Consider the following 20,818-nt stretch of genomic DNA (forward strand, 5'->3'; position numbering starts at 1 on the left):
TGAGACCATCTTGATCTTGTAGCCCAGCCCAGCCAAACTTCTAGCAACCCAGGAGTATCGCTTGCTGGTCCCACCAATATGTAGAAAGACAGCATCTCTGATGCAACTTAAACTTAGATTAAAGAAGGTTGGCCATTGTATTTATACTTGGAAAATAACAACTACTAACTCATATAGAACATTTTTAATGTACCAGGCACTATGCTACCTTTACATAGCATTTCTCCCTACAACAGTCCTGTGACATAGGTACTGTATATTAGCTCCTTTTTATAGATGATGAAACTGAGGCGCTGAGAGATGAACTGACTTGTTCAGAGTCATACAGCTTGTAAGAGCCCCCGTTGCACAACCCTGGGGAAATGGAAGGGAAATCATTCACGTGGACTGCAGCGCTGGAATTTTCCCTCGGGGGCACAATTCACATTGCATTCTATGTGTATATGCTGTCCAACTTTGTGCTTTTTTACTCATTATTCTGTACTGTACTGACTCCAACTGCCCGTTCTGGATGCACAAATTAGGCCAACAGAACCTTTGAGAGACGAAGGATACAAAATAGCGTGACATTAGCCATCAGTGCCGTGCTGGGGATCTGGAGTCTTGGAAGTCATCCACAGCCAGGGAACTTAGCAAGGGGGTGGGAACCAGTCGGCAAGCATTAGATGGAACCCTGAAGCTGCAGCTGGGGACCCAGGTAAGACTATGTGTCAATCTAGGCTGGTATGCAGAGACTAGAAAGGCAGAAACTTTAGAAGGCAAAAAGAAGGGAAGTGGTCAAGACTGGGTGGCTGGTTGGAAGCTAAAAAATACACTGATAGAGGCAGACAGCAAAAGTCCCTGTGCCTTTGCTGCAAACTCGGGCACTCTCTCTCCCAAACTGGTTTGGTGGGTGCCAGTCCCAGGAGTATCCATCATCGGGAGCAACAAAGAGGGTGAACTTGAGAGGTACCACTGACATAAAGAAAGCAAGTACCCAAAGCCAGGAAATGTATACCTATAGCTAGGTATGAAGGTGTGTTCCCCCCCCTCCTCTCTTTCTCTGTGTCTCTGTCTCTGTCTCTCTGTCAGTTTCTTAGTCCAGGCCCTGAACCTTGGCAATAATAGGAATCCATATTTGCACCTCATTGGAGGAACATGCCAGAGACTTGAAGGCCTTCCATCCAGGTTACTAGTCCACAGGATCAGCACGATCTCAGGAACTTGCACCACAGGGCAAGTTTGAACAGGGGTCTACTCTTTATAAAGCTGTTTGGGAGGCTTATTAGCATGTTTGAGGTTCTGCCAAAGGTTTGTAATAAAAACACAATGGAAGGACACAAGAAGTTTTAGGGAGATTATTTTCTATAACAAAACACTCTTCTAAACAGACCCCACTGGTTTATATTCCATTCCAGGACTCGATTCCCTCTTGCAAGTGCAAAGGTCTCTATGCCATGTTCTACTGAGTCAGGTAAGAAGATAACTGTCAACTCCACATTCTTAGGTGCAGGTAACTTAGATTTTTTTTGGCTGACAACTCGAATAATGCATGCTCATTATTAAAAATAATCGGATGTGGCCAGGTGAGGCAAGGCCCCCAACGGTAACCAGAGCTCTCACCCTTGGTCCACTCTGAGGCTGCATTCAGTGTTTAAATGCAATGCTAGGAGACCAGTTCCAGTCTGCTATACATGATGGAACGATAAAGTTTTACTGAAGATTTTTTGGAGAAGGTGTGGAAGAAGAGTGACATTGCATACCACGTGGCAAACATCACAGCAATTCCCTTTAAACATCTATGTTCCACTGGAATTTCCTCTCTAAATATCAGCCTCCTGGGACTTCCCTGGTGTTCCAGTGAGCAAGACTCCAAGCTGTGGTGCTTCAAGGACAAAGGACGACCCTGCCTGAAAAGGTTTCAGCGTCACACCCCCTACTGGACTCTTAATCACCCTCCCTACCATGTTTCCATGGTTACGAAATTCCTGAGCCCACCTGGGCAATGGGACCTGTCCCAAATAAGGAAAGGCATCTGCCCTGTCCCAATCCCACTCTATAGAAGGAAGGTATATGTGCCTCGACCAATCAGTAAATGAAATTTTCACCTCGGACCATTCTTTTGTTCTCTGGCTATAAAAACTGACTAATAGCACATGTTTGGAATAGGAAGTCAGCCCACTGTTCTGGGAGCAGCCCTTCCCTCTAATAAATTCTATCTTCTTTACATTCTGCCTTGTGTCTGGAAATTCTTTTCCAACACGCATTTGGACCACGACACGCGCTCCCAATGCAGGGGGCCCGGGTTCGATCCCTGGTCAGGGAACTAGATCCTGCACGCGTGATGCAACTAAGTCCACATTCCACAACTAAGAAGCCCACATGCCGCAACTGAAGATGCCATGTGCCGCAACTAAGATCTGGTGCAGCCAAAAAAAAAAAAAAAAAAAAAAATCAGGCTCCTGTCCCCCATCCCCTTCTCCTTCCCTGTCTCTGTCTTTGTTCCCCATCAAAACATAAATTCCCCTCAATGGTCTGGAAGAACTCAGTTCTGGCTCTCAACTTGCCTATCCCACTCAAAAAGAGAAAAAGCTCAGTAGATGGCTGATTGTACTCTGACCCTTTTGAAAAAGAAAGCAGCTCAATATCCAATTATTTGTCAAGAATGGCTGGGAATGGGCACTGGAGCTAGCTTTCTCAGGCTTGAGAGACCTAACTGCGTGTTTTTCTTCTCAGTTGCACATTCAATGAAATCACGGTGGCAGCTTGAAACGGGCCGTGGTTGTAGCATTTACAGCACAGAAATTGGCGAACACTGTAAAGCACCACCTCCCCCCCGCCCCAGAAGCTAGTTCTTAAGCATTTACCAGCATACAGCTGGACCCACTCTACAAGATATATCTAAAAGTTTTTACCAAACAAAATTAGGTCTTGTTCTGTGGAAGGCAGTGCCAGGAGGTGGGGTTAGGGTGGGAGATAATTTTTGACGTCAAGAAAATAAAAGATTTCTCCATATAGTGACATGTATAATATATATTGTTAAAGAGGAAAACCACTGGCCCCAAATGGCATCACTTGTGCTAGTGCCCATGGTACCAAACCTAGATTTCATACCTAATCTAATTGCAGTTTTGACCTTCACCAGAAATGCAATCTTAATTAACCAGCTTGGAATTTTCTGGTCAGCACCAATGTGGTAATCTGTCATGTGGGTCCTCTCCATTCCCCCCACCCTCACTCCTGCACCAGTGGATGGGGAGGAGATCTGCATGATAATATCCCTGCCTGTTACCTCCCTCCAAAAAGATATCCTGGCCTGAAAATAACCCTTATTTTCTTCTGCTAAGAGCTCCCTTGCCCCACCCTTCTTCCTATAAAAACGTTACATTTTGTACAACCCCTAGGAGTGCCCTTCTAGTTGCTAAATAAAATGCTGCCTGATTCCTGAATTGCTGAAACCAGCCAATTAGATCTTCAAATTTACTAGGTTGAATTTTAGTTTTTCAACAATATAGAAAGTTTAACTGCCATTGCTTTCCCCTCTCACAGCATGCATTCTCCCCAGATAACCACTGTTAAGTTCTGTATATACTTTCCTCATTTTTTTCCCAAGCATCCACAATACTCTTGTAATTTGTATGGGATTATGCTCTACTTCCTGTTGCTGTCTTACTTTTTTTTTTAATCTAACAAGGTATCTTGGACATTTTTCTTTGTGCGCATAGAGTTAATTTTTAAAAGTGGATGCATAGTATTCAATTGTGTGGCTCTAGATATGGAAAGTAATGGGAAGGGCGTTTGAAGGGGAAATTAAGCATCTGGTCTTGGCCCAGTTTACAGTTGAGAATTATCCACTGCATGGGCTCTCCCTGTGCGTGGCCTTTAAGGCAGGGTTTCTCAGCTTTGGCACTACTGACATTTGGGCCAGTTAATTCTCTATGATGGGGGTGCTGGCCTGTGCAACAGCCGGAGTTAGTACCACCCTCATGTCCAAAGGTGCAAGCCCGGGCTCCAGTTATAACTACAGCACAACACACAACTCCAAAACTGCGTGCCTGTCAACAGCGACAGCAATGATCTTACTCATGAATCTGCAGTATGGGGACAGGATGGCTTGTTTGTGCCACTGAGGTGGGTCTCAGGCAGGCGACTGGAATCACCCGAAGGCTTGCTCACACCTGCATGGGGGCAGAAGGGAGCTGAGCTCCCTGAGCCTCTCTCTGTGTCTCTGTGTTTTCCCACCTGGTCTCTCCAGTATGGCAGCTTCCGGGTAGCTGGACTTCTTACCTGGTGGCTCAGGGCTGCAAAGCTGTGTGTTCTGAGGGGAGAGGGCCAGGCGGGAGCTGATCACCTTTTCTGTCCTCGTCTCGGGAGTCACTCAGCACTGCTTCCACCTGCATTGTAATTGTTAGAAGTGAGATGTTTCCAGGGGTGAAGGATTAGACTCTTCCTTTTGTGGCAGGAGTGTCAAAAACCTGCAGACTTGTTTTAAAACCATCTCAGGGAAGGAGTAATTACCAGAACCCAGACATGGCCGCTATGTAGAGAGGGCTACCTGACCAAAGCTGTGGCCCCTGGGAGAGGAATATCCCTCAGTCTTCTGCTGAGAGGGAGGTGGGGAACTAATAAGCAGGCCCCCTTCCCACCACCTGCTGGTGTCCCAGTTGGCTGAGCCCGACTGAGCCAGAGGGCAAGGGAGCTAGTGGATGCAGCCCATGCAGGCTCCCGGGCACATGGGAGGGGTGGGGAGTGCTTCTGAAGGGGTCAGCAGAAGACGCCCAGCACAGAATACACCCTAGCGGTCACTTTTCTTAGCGCTGTCTCCATCCCTTCTATAGCTCCTTCAGGCTGGACAATGTGCTATTTCATCCGGAAATGGCCGAGGTGCTTGCTGTCCTTGACTGGGAACTCGCTACCTCAGATGACCCCCTTGCCGACGTGGCCTACAGCTGCCTGGCTCACTACCTGCCATCCAGCTTTCCCATTCAGCCAGGTAGGAACTGCCGCTGGGGGAGTAAGGGATGGAGCCAGCGCTATTCTCAAAGCATAGGACAAACTTGGCTAAGCCACTATTTCCCCATGTTTGTTATGGTTTTGCAATAAAAGATAACCAAGAACATTTAAGTAAACAGAATGGCTGCTAAGTCCAAACGGTGATGAACAGGTCTGATTGCCTCTAGGCCTTTTCTAGTGGGCTGCTGAGTTCTCACTGCCTTCTGCTCCAGTGCCTGGGGATAGCTGGATTGATTCTGCCATTAAGAATTATCCATTCTAGGGACTTCCCTCGTGGTCCAGTGTTAAGAATCCACCTTACAAGGCAGGGGACGCGGGTTCGATCCCTGGTCAGGGGACTAAAATCCCACATGCCGTGGGGCAACTAAGCCCACATGCCACAACTACTGAGCTCATGAGCCTCAACTAGAGAGCCTGCGTGCCGCAAATTACAGAGCCCACATGCTCTGGAACCTGCATGCCACAACTACAGAGCCCACACACCCTGGAGCCTGCGTGCCACAACTAGAGAAGAGAAAACCCGCATGACACAACTAGAGAGAGGCCCGCGTGCCGCAATGAAAGATCCCACATACCTCAACAAAGATCCTGCGTGCTGCAACCAAGACCCGATGCAGCCAAAAATAAATAAATAAATAACAAATAAATCTTAAAAAAAAAAGAATTATCCATTCTATGGATAAAGAAGATGTGGTACATATATACAATGGAATACTACTCAGCCATAAAAAAGAATGAAATAATGCCATTTGCAGCAACATGGATGAACCTAGAGATTATCATACTAAGTGAAGTAAGTCAGAAAGAGAAAGACAAACATTATATGACATCACTTATATGTGGAATCTAAAATATGACACAAACGAACTTATTGATGAAACAAAACAGACTCACAGTCATAGAGAATGGACTTGTGGTTGTCAAGGGGGAGGGGTATGGGGGAGGGATTGATTGGGAGTTTGGGGTTAGCAGATGCAAACTACTATATATAGGATGGATAAACAACAAGGTCCTACTGTGTAGCACAGGGAACTATATTCAATATCCTGTGATACAGCGAAGGAAAACATAAACAAGACAAAAAGACATCCCTCAGAATGGCAGAAAATATTTGCAAACGAAGCAACTGACAAAGGATTAATCTCCAAAATTTACAAGCAGCTCATGCAGCTCCATATCAAAAAGACAAACAACTCAATCCAAAAATGGGCAGAAGACCTAAATAGACATTTCTCCAAAGAAGATATACAGATTGCCAACAAACACATTAAAGAATGCTCAACATCATTAATCATTAGAGTAATGCAAATCAAAACTACAAGGAGGTATCACCTCACACTAGTCAGAATGGCCATCATCAAAAAATCTACAAACAATAAATGCTGGAGAGGGTGTGGAGAAAAGGGAACGCTCTTGCACTGTTGGTGGGAATGTAAATTGATACAGCCACTATGGAGAACAGTATGGAGGTTCCTTAAAAAATTAAAAATAGAACTACCATACAACCCAGCAATCCCACTACTGGGCATATACCCTGAGAAAACTATAATTCAAAAAGAGTCATGTGGGCTTCCCTGGTGGCACAGTGGTTGACAGTCCGCCTGCCGATGCAGGGGACACGGGTTCATGCCCTGGTCCGGGAGAATCCCACATGCCACGGAGTGGCTGGGCCCGTGAGCCATGGCCGCTGAGCCTGCGCGTTCAGAGCCTGTGCTCTGCAATGGGGGAGGCCACAACAGTGAGAGGCCCGCGTACCGCAAAAAAAAAAAAAAAAAATCAGATACCTGGGAGAGGCTGGGGTTCCAGCATCCAGTCCTGTACCACCCTCCTCCCCTACATGTCCTAAAAACGTTGTTCTTCTGTGACCCCCTCAAAGGTTGGAAGCCCACACAAAAGAAAGTTCTTGCTGGGAATGGCAATTCAAATCAGTTGTATTGATTTCACAAAGATGAAGCAAACCGTTGAGACCAAACAAATATTTCACAAGACACTCTGTACAAAGAACAGAAGTGGTCCAGTGTGTTTGGATTACTGAGCAAACCTGAGATTCACACCCTTCTGAGTTGAGACCGTGTTTTTTTTTTTTCTTTGAAAAGAAAATGCTCCTCTCTAAGGGCTCAGGTATAGTATATAGTACTCCAGTCCCATCCTGCAGAGAAGTTTGACCATACGTGTCAGGAGTCTTACACGGTGCCATAGTATTCACGTGGCTGTTCCACTCACAGGACTTGGTCACAAGGAGTAATTAGAGTTGATACTAGGAGGCTCACCACAGCCGTGATTATAATATGTCGGAAACAACCTATAAGGACAACAATCGGAGCCTAGTCTAGATAACTGTGATATGGGCATGCAGTGAAATTCCAAAACAATGCTATAGAAATCTATTTCTTTCTTTCTTATTCTTTTTTTTTTGGCTGCGCCACGTGGCATACAGGGATCTTAGTTCCCCGACCAGGGATGGAACCTGTGCCCCTTGCAGTGGAAGCGTAGAGTCCTAACCACTGGACCGCCAGGGAATTCCCTAGAAATCTATTTCTTAATATATAGAGAGATGCTCTTAAATGAAAAAAAACAAAAAACAAAAAACAGCAGGCTACAAAGCATTATATAGAGTATGACTCCATTTGTGGTAAAAAGTGCAGATGTATGTATATGCATGTACAAACAGTATAGAAGGGTATCCACCAAATATTAAGTGTAAGTGACTAGATGATGGGATACCGGGTGTTTGTATTTTCTTTTTTTGTCTGCAAATGTGTACTATTTCTGCCATGAGATATATTATTTGTGTCATAACTATTTTTAGTTAAAAAAGCGGAGGGAGAAGGATCCCTTATAACCTTTTCTGATCACTTGTGGCTTTCAAAGACTGTAGAATCCCCGTTGCAATAACGGTTGGCAACAAGGGGGCTCTGGCAGCCAGACTTTGCTCCCGAGGGCGCCCTCTTGGCCTGTGAGGCGCCCACAGTCACTGCCTAGTTTGCAGAGTAGCCCCGGGCCAGAGGCGGCTCAGATCAAGCACTGTCCCTGCCTGGCAGCGGAGCCTGCCCAGAAGGGGTTGGATGGCTGGAGTAAAGGGGTTCCCGGAAGTAATTTGTGCAGCCACCACGTTGACTAGCTCCGCAGTGCCCACGAACTTTGTCTGCATTTGACTCTTCTCCCTGGAAGTTTCCAGTGGCTGGAGAGCTGGCAAAGTGACAAATGCTGCATGGTCCCGCTTCTGCCCCTCTTCCCCTCCAGCCCTCTCCTGTGTGCTTCCAGCCACCTCCTCTGCAGGGCACAGCCCCGAGCCTCCCATCCTGTCTCCTGTGTCCACAGGCGAAGTCCCGAGTGGCCTTTGGGAAGCCCCTGGTAGAGGAGGGCACGGTCTTGGCCGACACCGCCCAGTCCCGCGTGGAGATCGAGCAGGCCCGGCTGCTGGTGCTGAAAGCTGCCCACCTCCTGGACGTGGCGGGAAGGAGGTAGCAGGCCGAGGGGCCTCACAGAGGACAGGTCCTGAGGTCACGGTGAGGGACTGAATCTGTAGGCTCGGACTCTTCCCTCCCCATTCAGCAAACCACAGAGAAAGCGCTTGGCTCCTTGACATAAATAACTTTGACAAACTCTCCTTGGGACTGCTTGGGCAGCTTTTCAAAAATGGAAAAGGTACAATAAAAAAGGATGGAACTGGGCTTCCCTGGTGGCACAGTGGTTGAGAGTCCACCTGCCGATGCAGGGGACACGGGTTCGTGCCCTGGTCCAGGAAGATCCCACATGCCGCGGAGCGGCTGGGCCGCTGAGCCACGGCCGCTGAGCCTGCACGTCCAGAGCCTGTGCTCCGCAATGGGAGAGGCCACAACAGTGAGAGGTCCGTGTACCGCAAAAAAAAAAGACTGAACTTTCTGTTTTATTGACCCGATGAATTTCAGGGTCCAAGACAGCGGGCCTGACAGGGCCACACGGCCCCCGGCCTCAGCTACAGCCCCGCCTGGACTTCCAGGCATCAGGCAAGCTAAGAGTAAACAAGGGAATTAGCCAAAAGAGAAGCTCTACTTTCGGGTGTGACTTTATTCCTTAAAAGGCTCTTCTGAGGGCCTCTATCTCCAAGCACGATGCCACGCTGACCCCTGCCTCCTCCAGCTCTCCACGGGCCCTCCACCCTTTAGCCGAGAGCCTCAGTACGGGTGGGGGTGACCCAGACTCAAGTTCCCAGTTTCTTGGTTCTCTAGTGCCAGCATTGAGGGCTATAAGGGACTTCACTCAAATGCCCACACTCAGGGTAGATCCTTGCAGCTCAATTCCCCAGAGTCCTGGCTGGCCTTGGTCCAATGTCCAGTTGGAAACAGAGTGGCCATGACCCTGAACAAAGCACAAGCCAGACTACACACCCACTCACACTACACAACATCCTGAGTCATCCTCCTAGTCACCACCGCCTCCCCCTCCACCCTCCTTGGTGCTGGATACACACTGTACACGAGGCAGGGCTGCCTCCTGGAGCTTGCGGTCCAGCGGGACCTCAGGTTCTGTTCTGCGCTGTAGTTTCTACTCCTCCCTGTGAAACCGATCATTCTTCCAAGCGTTCGGCCCTCTGGTCTGCCCTCCTAACCACACTCCCTCTTCCTTGCAGGCTGCAGGTTTGGATATTGCCATGATTTAAATGGTGGCCCCATCCATGGCCTGCTGAGTGATTGATCATTCTATTCTGGTGAGCACAGACAGCGGATTGGTGGTTCCGTTGAATCATTTACAACAGATGCAAAACTCCCTCTCCTTCAGCTGCCCTTCGCGCACACTCACCACGCGTGACTTTCCTTTTCCTCCTCAGAACAATGCTATGAGGGGTCCTATTCCCTCCTCTATTTTGAATATGTGGAAACAGAAGCTCAGAAAAGTGAAGTGACTTGTCCAAGGTCACTCAGCTTGCAAGGAGCTGAACTCAGATTTGGGGAACCTAGGTCCTTCTTTGAGCAGGCCCAGCCTCCTAACTATGCAGGGTTGCCTCCTTCCCAAATCTCAATCCCTGGCCCCAACAGAGGGATTTCCCGATGGCAGAAGTCACCTAGCAGAGCAGACCTGGGAGTCTGGCATCCCTGGGATGGCAAGTGCGGGCCCACCTGAAGTCTTCCAGAACATCGTTATCACACAGGTGTCAGGGGACATGCCTGGGAACGTGGCTGTTACGAGCTCTTCTGAGATCTTAGGAGCAGGCACTTGTTCCTGGGGTGCTCAGGGATGAGGGCTCACCCAGGGCTTCCCCCTTCCTGCACTGTGTCTTCCAGGCCTTCAGAGCAGCAGGGCTGAGCAACAACTACCTACTGGCTCAGTTCTTCGCCTGGGCCTGAGCCCTGCACTTTGCCCTGATGAGGTGCACAGGGCGGCAGTGGCCAAGACGGAGCTGAAGTGCTGCATTTAGACCCACAGGACTGCAGGAGCCCAGTCGTCCCTGCAGGGCCTGCAGGGCCTAAAACTTTAAATGATGTGCTTTGAAAGTCCTGATATGTGTGATTCTTGCACCCTGCCCGGCAGCTCTGTCCTTCCATCCTTACTGTGAACTCAGCCTTGGTGGGTCCCCACAGAAGACACTTCTGTGAGAAGCCTGGAGTTGCCTGTTTCAGGCAAGGAGGGAGGGGATTAGCCAAGAGCTGAGTGGGTTTCAGGACAGAGGGTGGAGAGCTGGTCTTCAGTCCAGGCGCCCGGTTGGGCAGCCAGGCCCCCTTCTCTCTGGCTGTGGCGGTAAAGGCTGTGGGACTCTGCACGAACGTTAGGAGTCCTGCTGGGGTGGGGTGCCCATGCTCGCTCCCAACATGGGGCCTCCTACTCCACGCCTCCGCACCCCCGCTCCCAGCTGATGGCTGCAGCCTACAGACCCAGGGCGGGAGTGCTCCTGGGAAAAAGGAATGAAACCCCAATCATGAAGCCACTGCCATCTGATATTCTTCCTTTGAATGTACAAAACACAGAACACTGACATCTATTTTGCAAAGGAACTCTGGGAACACAAAAGAACAAGAAAATATACCTCAGAGATGTCACGAATGTTCAATGTCACACAAAAAGAATGGAGAATAAAGGCTCACACTTCAGCCCCTGTCTCAGTACATCAGTTGCCTCCTAGTACCTGAGTTTACTTGGGATTCTGCCCAGTGCGTCGACCCACTTGTATGCATGGGGGGCACAGACGTGGTGACCCCTGGTAGGTCCCGAATCGGCTGCCTCACTGCTGCTCATGTAAAGGTCAGCAAAGGACCACGGCTTTCTGGTGTGTGAGGGCCACTCCTCCATCTGCTCTATAGTTAGAATGTTCTGGGGGGAGGGGAGGTGGTGGGCAATATGTCATTACAATTCAGAGAGCAGTATTCTTCCCTCGGAGAAAGGTGGACATGCTTGCTCACCTGAGGTCCGAGCTCTTCAAGGAATGGGTGTCCCATGAACCCAGGTGGCAGGCAGAGATAAGCCACTGGCTGTTAGGACCTGGACTGCTAATCTCATGATCTGGGATGATGTAGCAAAGAGCTGCCCATTTCAGGTCAGACCAGATGGGCAGGGACCCTCATCCCCTTGGCTGCTGCATTGCAGACTTGACCTCTTTGAGGGAACTGCTTTACTGGAGAGAGCGCCCACCTGCTGCAGCCAGGACAATGGGCCTTCAGGGTACCGGGGAGTCATGAGGGTGTTGTGAAAGGGCTTCCCAGACATTCTTGCCCCAGTGGTCTGGGGAGACAGGTCCTACTGCTTGTTGCTCACAAAAGGTAAAGTTAAATTCAAACCCCCAAACGAATTGCTGTCACAACACCAGCTGCACTGGCAAACAACCTTTTGCAAACTCTAGCAGGGTTCTAGCAGCCTAACCTCCTGTTTCAAGCCTTAGGAAGGAGGAAGATGCTTTGAAAAAGGAAGTGCTTTGGCCGGTGGCCCAGTGTATCACGTGGCCCTAGAATTTCTCTCATGGCCTCTGAGGTTAACTTTGCTTGTTAAGTAGTACAGCTGCAGGGATGAAAATAGAAGCAGTGCTGTGGGGCGACTCCATGTGTCCCTCAAATACTGTGCTGCAAAGTGGGGAGGCCCGAGGGTGGGACAGTGAACACTGCCTGAAGGATGCGAGTCACAGAGATGTGGCCTCCAGCAGCCCCTCAACCAGGGTCTCCCATTCTGTGAAATAATTCCACTCATTGCTGTCAGTTGCACCCCACCTCTGGGCCTGGTACTGGTCTAGGCCTTGGGGAATGAGCAGGAAAACAAACAGGTCAAGCTGCCATTATCAAAGGGCCCATATCTCAAGTAGGGGATGGTGGTGAGAGTCCGAGACCATGGTGGGTGATGTGGGTGCTGTGGTGGGTGATGAGGGTGCTGTGGTGGGTGATGAGGGTGCTGTGGTGGGTGATGTGGGTGCTGTGGTGGGTGATGAGGGTGCTGTGGTGGGTGATGTGGGTGCTGTGGTGCGTGATGAGGGTGCTGTGGTGGGTGATGAGGGTGCCGTGGTGGGTGATGAGGGTGCTGTGGTGGGTGATGTGGGTATGTGGTGGGTGATGAGGGTGCTGTGGTGGGTGATGTGGGTGCTGTGGTGGGTGATGTGGGTATGTGGTGGGTGATGAGGGTGCTGTGGTGGGTGATGAGGGTGCTGTGGTGGGTGATGTGGGTATGTGGTGGGTGATGAGGGTGCTGTGGTGGGTGATGTGGGTGCTGTGGTGGGTGATGTGGGTATGTGGTGGGTGATGAGGGTGCTGTGGTGGGTGATGAGGGTGCTGTGGTGGGTGATGTGGGTATGTGGTGGGTGATGAGGGTGCTGTGGTGGGTGATGTGGGTGCTGTGGTGGGTGATGTGGGTATGTGGTGGGTGATGAGGGTGCTGTGGTGGGTGATGTGGGTATGTGGTGAGTGATGTGGGTGCTGTGGTGGGTGATGTGGGTGCCGTGGTGGGTGATGTGGGTATGTGGTGGGTGATGAGGGTGCTGTGATGGGTGATGTGGGTATGTGGTGAGTGATGTGGGTGCTGTGGTGGGTGATGTGGGTGCTGTGCTGGGTGATGTGGGTGCCGTGGTGGGTGATGAGGGTGCTGTGGTGGGTGATGTGGGTGCCGTGGTGGGTGATGAGGGTGCTGTGGTGAGTGCTGTGGTGGGTGATGTGATAGGCACTGCTGGGGGTGAGGAGCTGCGGGCTCAGGAGGGGGGACTCGTTCCAGAAGAGGCATTTGAGTCAGACGTGCATGACATGAACAGGCAAGCGTGCTTCAGAAGAAGGAGCAGCAGATGCAGAGGCCCTGGGGGGCAGCCCAGTGTGTCTGGGTGAGGAGCACAGAGAGTGGGAGGTGCCAGGTCTCGTGAGGCCTCAGGGGCCTTGGTCAGGAGTTTGGTGTTGATTCTAAATGTGAGTTTAGATAGTGGTGTGACTTGCTTTGATTTGAGTTTTTAAAAGATCCTTCTGCTTTCCAAAGTTCACCAGGATGAAGAAGGAACAAAGGAGGATTAGAGCTGGTTCCCTAATGCTGCAGAAGGCTCCAAAAGAACCACCCACGAAATTAAAATTAAAATTAAAATTAAAAAAGAAAGAGGGACTTCCCTGGCGATCCAGTGGTTAAGACTCCATGCTTCCACTGCAGGAGGTACGGGTTTGATCCCTGGTCGGGGAACTAAGATCCCGCATGCTGCATGGGGCAGCCAAATAAATAAATGAATAAATAAACAAACAAACAAATAAATAAATAAAATAAGATAAAAAAGAAAGAAAAGAGAAGGAAATCCAGGGCAATGGGGGCAGAGCCTTAACAAGATACGAGCAAAGAATCTAAAGGATAAAGGAAATCTAACCTGGTCCTCATCTGGCTTTTTCCCCACCTTCAGCAGACAGTTGGCATTTCTGGTGGGCCAATGCTGTAACTAGTGTGGTGATGCGCCTGCACCGTGCTCCTCTGGAGTGGGGTCAGCGTGTGGTGTGGGTGCACGCTGGGCGTGGACAGGCTTGGTGTGGTGATGAGCGTGCCTGACCAGTTTTATCTGTGGCACACTTAACATCTTGCCACCAGCCCTACGTGGCTGGGCCTGCCTTCCTATTAGCCTGCCTTGGGATAGGGAACAAAATGTGATCATAACATATTAATGATTTTTTTTTTCTTTCTCACAGCAATTTTCTATCCCCAAACAATTGAACACACATTCCTCTGCTCGTCTCTTGGCATCAGGGGCTAGATTCCTGTAGGGCTGAGCCCTCCCCAGCGGTCCCGTGACAGTCCCCGGGCCTCAGGGCTCCATCCAGGATGCCAGCTCTGGAGAGGCTTCCATCCTTCCCTTCCTATTCTCCCCCACCTCATGCTCCCTGCAGCGACTTGTGGTCTTGGCATCCACAGCTGCCTGTGCTCCTCCAAGCCCTGATTTCAGATGCTGTCAGATAATTCCAGAATAATCCTAGAGAGGCTGTAAGAGACCAGATTTCAGGCAACTCGCCTGGGTGCGACCCCTTCAGGACGTCACTGGGAGTGAAGTTGAAAGAACAGGCTCCAGCGTTCTCCACCAACATTCCCATCCTAGAGTCCCCAGTGGTTGTCTAAGAGATGGCTCCTGTCTGTCACCACCCGGGACTTCAGAGTTCCCCAGGGATGCCTTGGGGATGCCAGGGCTGTGCTGCAGCTCACCTCTCTGCAGTCACAAGGAAACCCAGCGTTGAGCCCCTCTGGGACATCTGGATTGGTATTTATACTGCCCTCCACGGTGCCTTGTGGCTACAGCCCTCTCCCCTCTATTGACCTCGCCAATGTGTGTGAGCGTCAGAGCAGAAAGATGGAGGAGTCCCAGACTCCAGCAACCTGGGGTCCAAACCTGTGATCACCTATTGGACAAGTACTCTGGGAACAGAGTTCTTTTAATCAAGATGGCTGAATAGAGAAATGATTTCAGGGAATTCTATATCTTATTAGCATTAGATAGATAACCTAGTGGTAAGGAGCTGTCACAGATAAACAAAGACAGACACTACAGTATTAAGAACAGATATTAATCAGTAATATGCTATTTCATATATGCTATTTTCTAGTAGGAAAGTGGGCCCGGCATAAACTGACCTCAACTTCCATTTGTACAGAAGGCATTTTAAAGGGAGAATGAGGGCTTCCCTGGTGGCGCAGTGGTTGAGAGTCTGCCTGCCGATGGACGCGGGTTCGTGCACCGGTCCGGGAGGATCCCACATGCCGTGGAGCGGTGTGGGCCATGGCCGCTGAGCCTGCATGTCCAGAGCCTGTGCTCCGCAATGGGAGAGGCCACGGCAGTGAGAAGCCCACGTACCGCAAAAAAATAAAAAAAAATAAAAAGGGAGAATGAGAGAGCAGGCGGGGGCAATGGCGGGGTTTACACATGGAATTGCCTGCTAAATCTATAAAAAGTGGGAAGGTGGAGGGCTCTGGTCCACATGAAGCTTACCTGTGTTTGCTAACTGGCACTTAAGGAAGTTTGGCTCCTAGCCTCTCAAAGAGACTGGGAGATAGGGCCCTATCTTGAGGCGTTGGGTGGAATAAACAGTAACTTCTGGCAGCTTTGAGTTTTCTCAGGCAGGCACATTTGCCAGGCTCCGGTGTGGCCTTGAGCTATTAGAAACTGTTAGTGTTTGTTCAGGTCTTCAGATGTAGTGGGGGTAGACTACATCATGTGTGCTGCAGTTTTTATAGGCTGAGGTTGAGGCTCAGTCAGGAAGAGAGTTTAGGGACTTCCCTGGCTGCCCATTAGTTAGGACTCGGTGCTACCACTGCGGAGGCCTGGGTTCAATCCCTGATCAGGGAACTAAGATCCCGCAAGCTACGCGGTGCGGGGAGGGGGAGGGGGAGGGGGGAGGGGGGAGGGGGAGGGGGAGGGGGAGGAGGAGGAGGAGGAGGAAGAAGAAGAAGAAGAAGTAGAAGAAGAAGAAGAAGAAGAAGAAGAGAGCTTAGAGAAGCCTAGCAAGAGTCCTGTCAAGGAGAGGCTCTTTGTCAGCTGTGCTTCTGGATTCCAACTTCCCTGGGTTTCAATCCTGCCTCTGTAACAGACAGGCTGGGTGACAAGAGGGAAGTGATTTTTCATCTAGTAGGGCTATTTTTCTCATTTGGAAAATGGGGAGAACAGCATTCCCTCCCAGGATTGTTTGAAGATTAAATGAGCTGACCCACAAAGATTACATATGAAGCCTGCAGTACATGCCAGTGTTTCACATGGCTGGAGTCCAGAGGGGGCTAAAGAGGAGGCTGTGCTTCAGCTGAGATACAGTCCTGCGGGGGCCCCACCAGGGCCTGGCACAGCTGGACCAGCTGAGGCTGCAGCCTCTCACAGGCTAATGTGCAGAGGAATGAACACGGGGATCTGGTTATAGTGCCGAGCGTGACTCTGCAGGTCTGCCTTCCTAATGCGCTCACCGTTAATGCTGCTTGTTTGGGGACCCCATCTGGAGAAGCTGGGCAAAGAGAATGGCTAGACTCCCCTCACTTCATCCCCTGGATGGAGTAATAGCTCCTAGGTATTTAGTACCTACCAGGTGCCAAGAACTGCACATGTATTATTTTGAACCCTTAAAACAACTGGCAGATACATTTTGCTGCCCATTTAGGAGGTGAGGAGACTGAGGTTCAAAGAGTTTACATGACTTGCCTAAGATCACACAGCTAGTCAGTGAATTCAAACCTAAACTACGAGACTGTAGAGCTCTTTCCACTTGGAGGCATGGATTTTTACCATCTCTGAGGGGCTTCCTGAGAGGTGCTGGCTGCCTCACCCGGAAAAGGAGGAAGAGGAAAAAGCCCCACCCAACCAAGGAGGGCATGTCCTGCCATGAAGAAAGTGTGTGAGTATGTTTCCAGAGCCGGGGAATCTCGGGGGTACCTCCTCACTGCCTTAGGGGGCAGTCCGTGTGGTGGGTGTGTCTCCTCCAAGGGCTGGGCTGCAGGTGGGGCAGGGTGAGTTGCCTGCGTGTGTGTGTGTGCGCGCACAGGCAAGTAAGGAGGGCAGCCTGCACACAGGCTGGATCACATTTTTTCCTCTTGCCTCTGAGAGAGAATGTCTTCCTGTTTAAATGTTGCTTTGAATTAACCCCCACCATTTTTTGCAAAAAACAAAACACACCTTCCATTTGATAGTGTCAGTGTCCCAGCACTGGGACTATATAAGCAAAGAGCTAAAATCTCATTTTAGATGGACACCTCAGTTACCACCGTTTTTGGAGAGCAGGTGGAAGTAGATCTTTTTCAACCTGAAAACACACTGTTGGGCCATAACAATGAAATGTTTTGGAGTACTTCAAAGTTAAGACTTTGTATATTTTCTTAGAGGAAGTGAATGACTATTTCTTACCCACCTCGGTGCTTCTCCCAATGATCTCAGCACTGTGGGAGGACAACATTTATTCACGTCAAAGTGTTCTGCATCTCTCCCCTCTGTGGTACCTGAAAAGAAGTTACATTTTGCTTGCTTAGTTCCTCCCCCTGCTTCATTCTTCTTCCCTTTAAGGATAATTTGCTTTTGTCAGTTCCTTTCCTGGTAGTGAGTTCCATAGACAAGGGGCAATGGAGAATAAGAAAGTTGGACCCAGAGAAAAAAGAGATTAAAACAATCAGAATAGGGATTTCCCTGGCAGTCCAGTGGTTAAGACTTCACCTTCCAATGCAGGGGGTGCAGGTTCGATTCCTCCTCAGGGAGCTAAGATCCCACATGCCTCGAGGTCAAAAAACCTCGAACGAATATTGTAACAAATTCAATAAAGACTTTAAAAATGGTCCACAGTCAAAAAAAATCTTAAAAAAAATCAGAATAAAGACTTATAGAAGAGCACGAAAACAGATTGAAAGAAAGATGGAAGAAAGAATAGAGCCAACACAGATTGTCAGGGAGAAATCTAGGTTGAGAGTTGAATTGTATTTAATGCTTTGGTCAGACTGAGCCAAATGGAGCCACAAATATATTAGGGTTTCAGTACATGCAGTTAATCTTAGGCTGCAGTGTTTGGTTGACCTTGAACTGAAAATTGTGTCAAAGCAGCTAAAGGAGGCTAGTGTGGTTACAGAAGTCTTCCCCAGAAGACGGGATTTGAGTTGAATCTTGATAGGTAAGATTTCCTTAAGCAGAGAGGGTAGGATGGGCATGGGGAAGATGGGTCCCCAAAACTAGGGGACCAGGGGTGAGAAAGCTGCTGGTGGGGTATGGTGAGCCACAGACGAACAAACCAGAATAAATGAACCTGTGAACCAACGTGTGCTAAAATGATACACACAACCATGCACACCAGTGGGGATCCAAGCATGTCGCCGCACGCCATCTCAGCATAAATGAATGTCTATATGTTAATGCATTTCTCCTTGCTGTCCCCACAACCAAATTTACTGTTTTTCCTGGCTTCCACTTCTTAGTGAACAGCAGAAGGTAGAAATCTCAGCACCATCTTCCACTCCTCCCTCACCCTCATCTCTACCAAGTGACCTGCCAATTCTACCTCCATGCCCTCCTTCCTAACCATCCCTGTTGCTTCTAACCAGGCCCTCATCATTTCCCAAGCCAGCTCTCTGCTTCCAGGCTGTCTCTTCTTTACAATTGATTTTCCATGCTGTCTCAAGAGGGATCCCTCAAAAGCATATTTGCAAACTCATCACTTCCAGGCTTGAAAATCTTGGTCAAGAGAAATGTTAGTACAAGAGATTAAGACTTACAAGAAAGCTATAGTGGCCACAACAGCATCATACTGGCATGTGAATAGGCAGATCCATGAAACAGAATATAGTTCAGAAATACTCAACTACTCGAGGGCATTTAGTAAAAAAAGATGGCTTTTCATATGGGTGGGGAAAAGATTAATTATTGAATAAATGGTGTTAGGAACTCCAAGTAACATCAAAAAAAAAAAAGAAAAAGAACTGGATCTCTAAATCTTTCCTTGTACCAAAATTAATAAAAGAATCAAATTTTAGAGCATAAAATATGAACAATAAAAGTACTAGAAAATAAAGAAATACTCAATAAGGGGTGCTGGGAAAGCAGAAGAATGAATCTGGACCCCTATCTTACATCACTCACAAGAATTAACTCGAATTAACTGGAATAAAGACTTAAGCATAAAACTCCTGGAAAAAAAAACATGAAAAAATCTCCTTGACATCAGTCTTGGCAATAATTTTTTGGATATGACACCAAAAGCACAAGCAACAAAAGCAAAAATTAATAAGTGGGACTACATCAAACTAAAAAGCTTTTGCAGAGCAAGTGTAACAACAAAATGAAAAGGCAACCTTCAGAAGGAGAAAAATATTTGCAAATCATATATCTGATAAGGGGTTAATATACAAAATATTAAAAAAACTCATACAACCCAATAGCAGAAAAACAAATAACCTGACTAAAAAATGGGCAGAGGAACCAATAAACATCTTTCCAAAGAAGACATACAAATGGCCAACAGTTCCATGAAAAGAGACTTGCCTCACTAATCATCAGAGAAATGCAAGTCAAAACCACAATGAGATATCACCTCACACCTGTTAGAATGGCTATCAACAAAAAGTCAACCATAGCAAGTGCTGGTGAGGATGGGGAGAAAAGGGAACCCTTACATACTACTGGTGGGAATGTAAATTGGTACAGCTACTATGGAAAACAGTATGGAGGACTACCTTTTGATCTCTCCATCCTACTTCTGAGTCCAAAGAAACTAAAATAACCATCCCAAAGAGATATCTGAACTCTCACGTTCATTGCAGCACTATTCACAATAGGTGAGATACAGAAACAACCATCAACAGATGAATGGATAAAGAAGATGGAATATTATTCAACCATGAGAAAAAAAATCCTGCCATTTCAACAACATGGATGAACCAGGAGGGCTTTATGCTAAGTGAGATATGTCAGAGACAGAATGACAAATACTGTATGACTGTATTTGTATTGGTATCTGCAAAAGGTAAACCCATAGAAACAGAGTAGAATGGTTATGGTGGTTGTGAGGGGCTGGGGATTGGAGAAATGAGTAGATATTGGTCAAAGGGTACAAACTTCCAGTTATAAGATGAATAAATTCTGGAGAGCTAATATACAGCATGGTATTACAGTTAACTATATTGGTAATATAGTTAACAATATTATATACTCGAAAGTTGCTAAGGGAGTAGATCTTAAATGTTCTCACCACAAAAAAGAAATGATATTTAGGTGATGTGATGGGGATGCTAGTTAATATATCAAATCAACATGTTGTATACCTTAAACTTACACAATGTTTTATGTCAATTAGATCTCAACAAAGTTGAAAAAAAAAGTACTTGAAAAAATATACGAGAAATTAAAAACAAATAATCTCAGAGTGGAAAAGGCTTTCTAGACATACTATAAAAGCCAGAAGGCACAAAAGAAAGCATTGGCCAAAAAACCCCACCAAAAACAAACAAAAAAATCTCTAAAACAAAAATAAAAACAAGTTATAGACTGAGTAAAGAGATAAATGAGGACTGACAGAAAGTATTTGCACTACATATGACAGAATAAAGGTTAATTGCTTTGATATAAGTGAAGTCCCTACAAATCAATTTTAAAGAAACCAACAACCAATCCGATAGAAAAATGAGCAAGGGACATGAACAGTTAGTTTGTAGCACATGAAGAATATGTGACTTTACACAGGCAAAGACACTCAAGCTCATTCCTAAGAAGAGAAATTCAAATTAATGCTATTTTTCATCTACCGGATTAGCAAAGGTAAAAAAAAATAATCTGATAAGCTGTATTTGTGAGGGTGTGAGGAAACTCAGACATGACAGGGGGTGGGGCATAAATTGATCAAACCTGTATGGAGAATAATATAGTAATAGCTATACTTAAATTGTAAATATCCTTCAGCTTAGTAGTTCCATT

The 20,818-nt window shown here is 47.7% G+C and overlaps 1 protein-coding gene across 4 annotated transcripts in view; it reads right to left on the minus strand.

Annotated features, from left to right (window-relative positions):
- LOC117197274 (40S ribosomal protein S27-like) overlaps positions 1-20,818 on the minus strand; it is a 68,106-nt gene that overhangs the window by 44,600 nt on the left and 2,688 nt on the right. For all 4 annotated transcript variants that reach the window (XR_007471924.1, XR_004477813.2, XR_007471923.1 and 1 more), the window contains exons 2-3: positions 17,280-17,367; positions 4,267-4,373 (exon numbers count right to left, since the gene is read on the minus strand). The gene's annotated coding sequence lies outside the window, so the exon portion shown is untranslated. The remainder of the gene's footprint in view (positions 1-4,266; positions 4,374-17,279; positions 17,368-20,818) is intronic.

The sequence above is a fragment of the Orcinus orca genome, chromosome 15, assembly GCF_937001465.1.
Source record: "Orcinus orca chromosome 15, mOrcOrc1.1, whole genome shotgun sequence".
NCBI lineage: Eukaryota > Metazoa > Chordata > Mammalia > Artiodactyla > Delphinidae > Orcinus > Orcinus orca.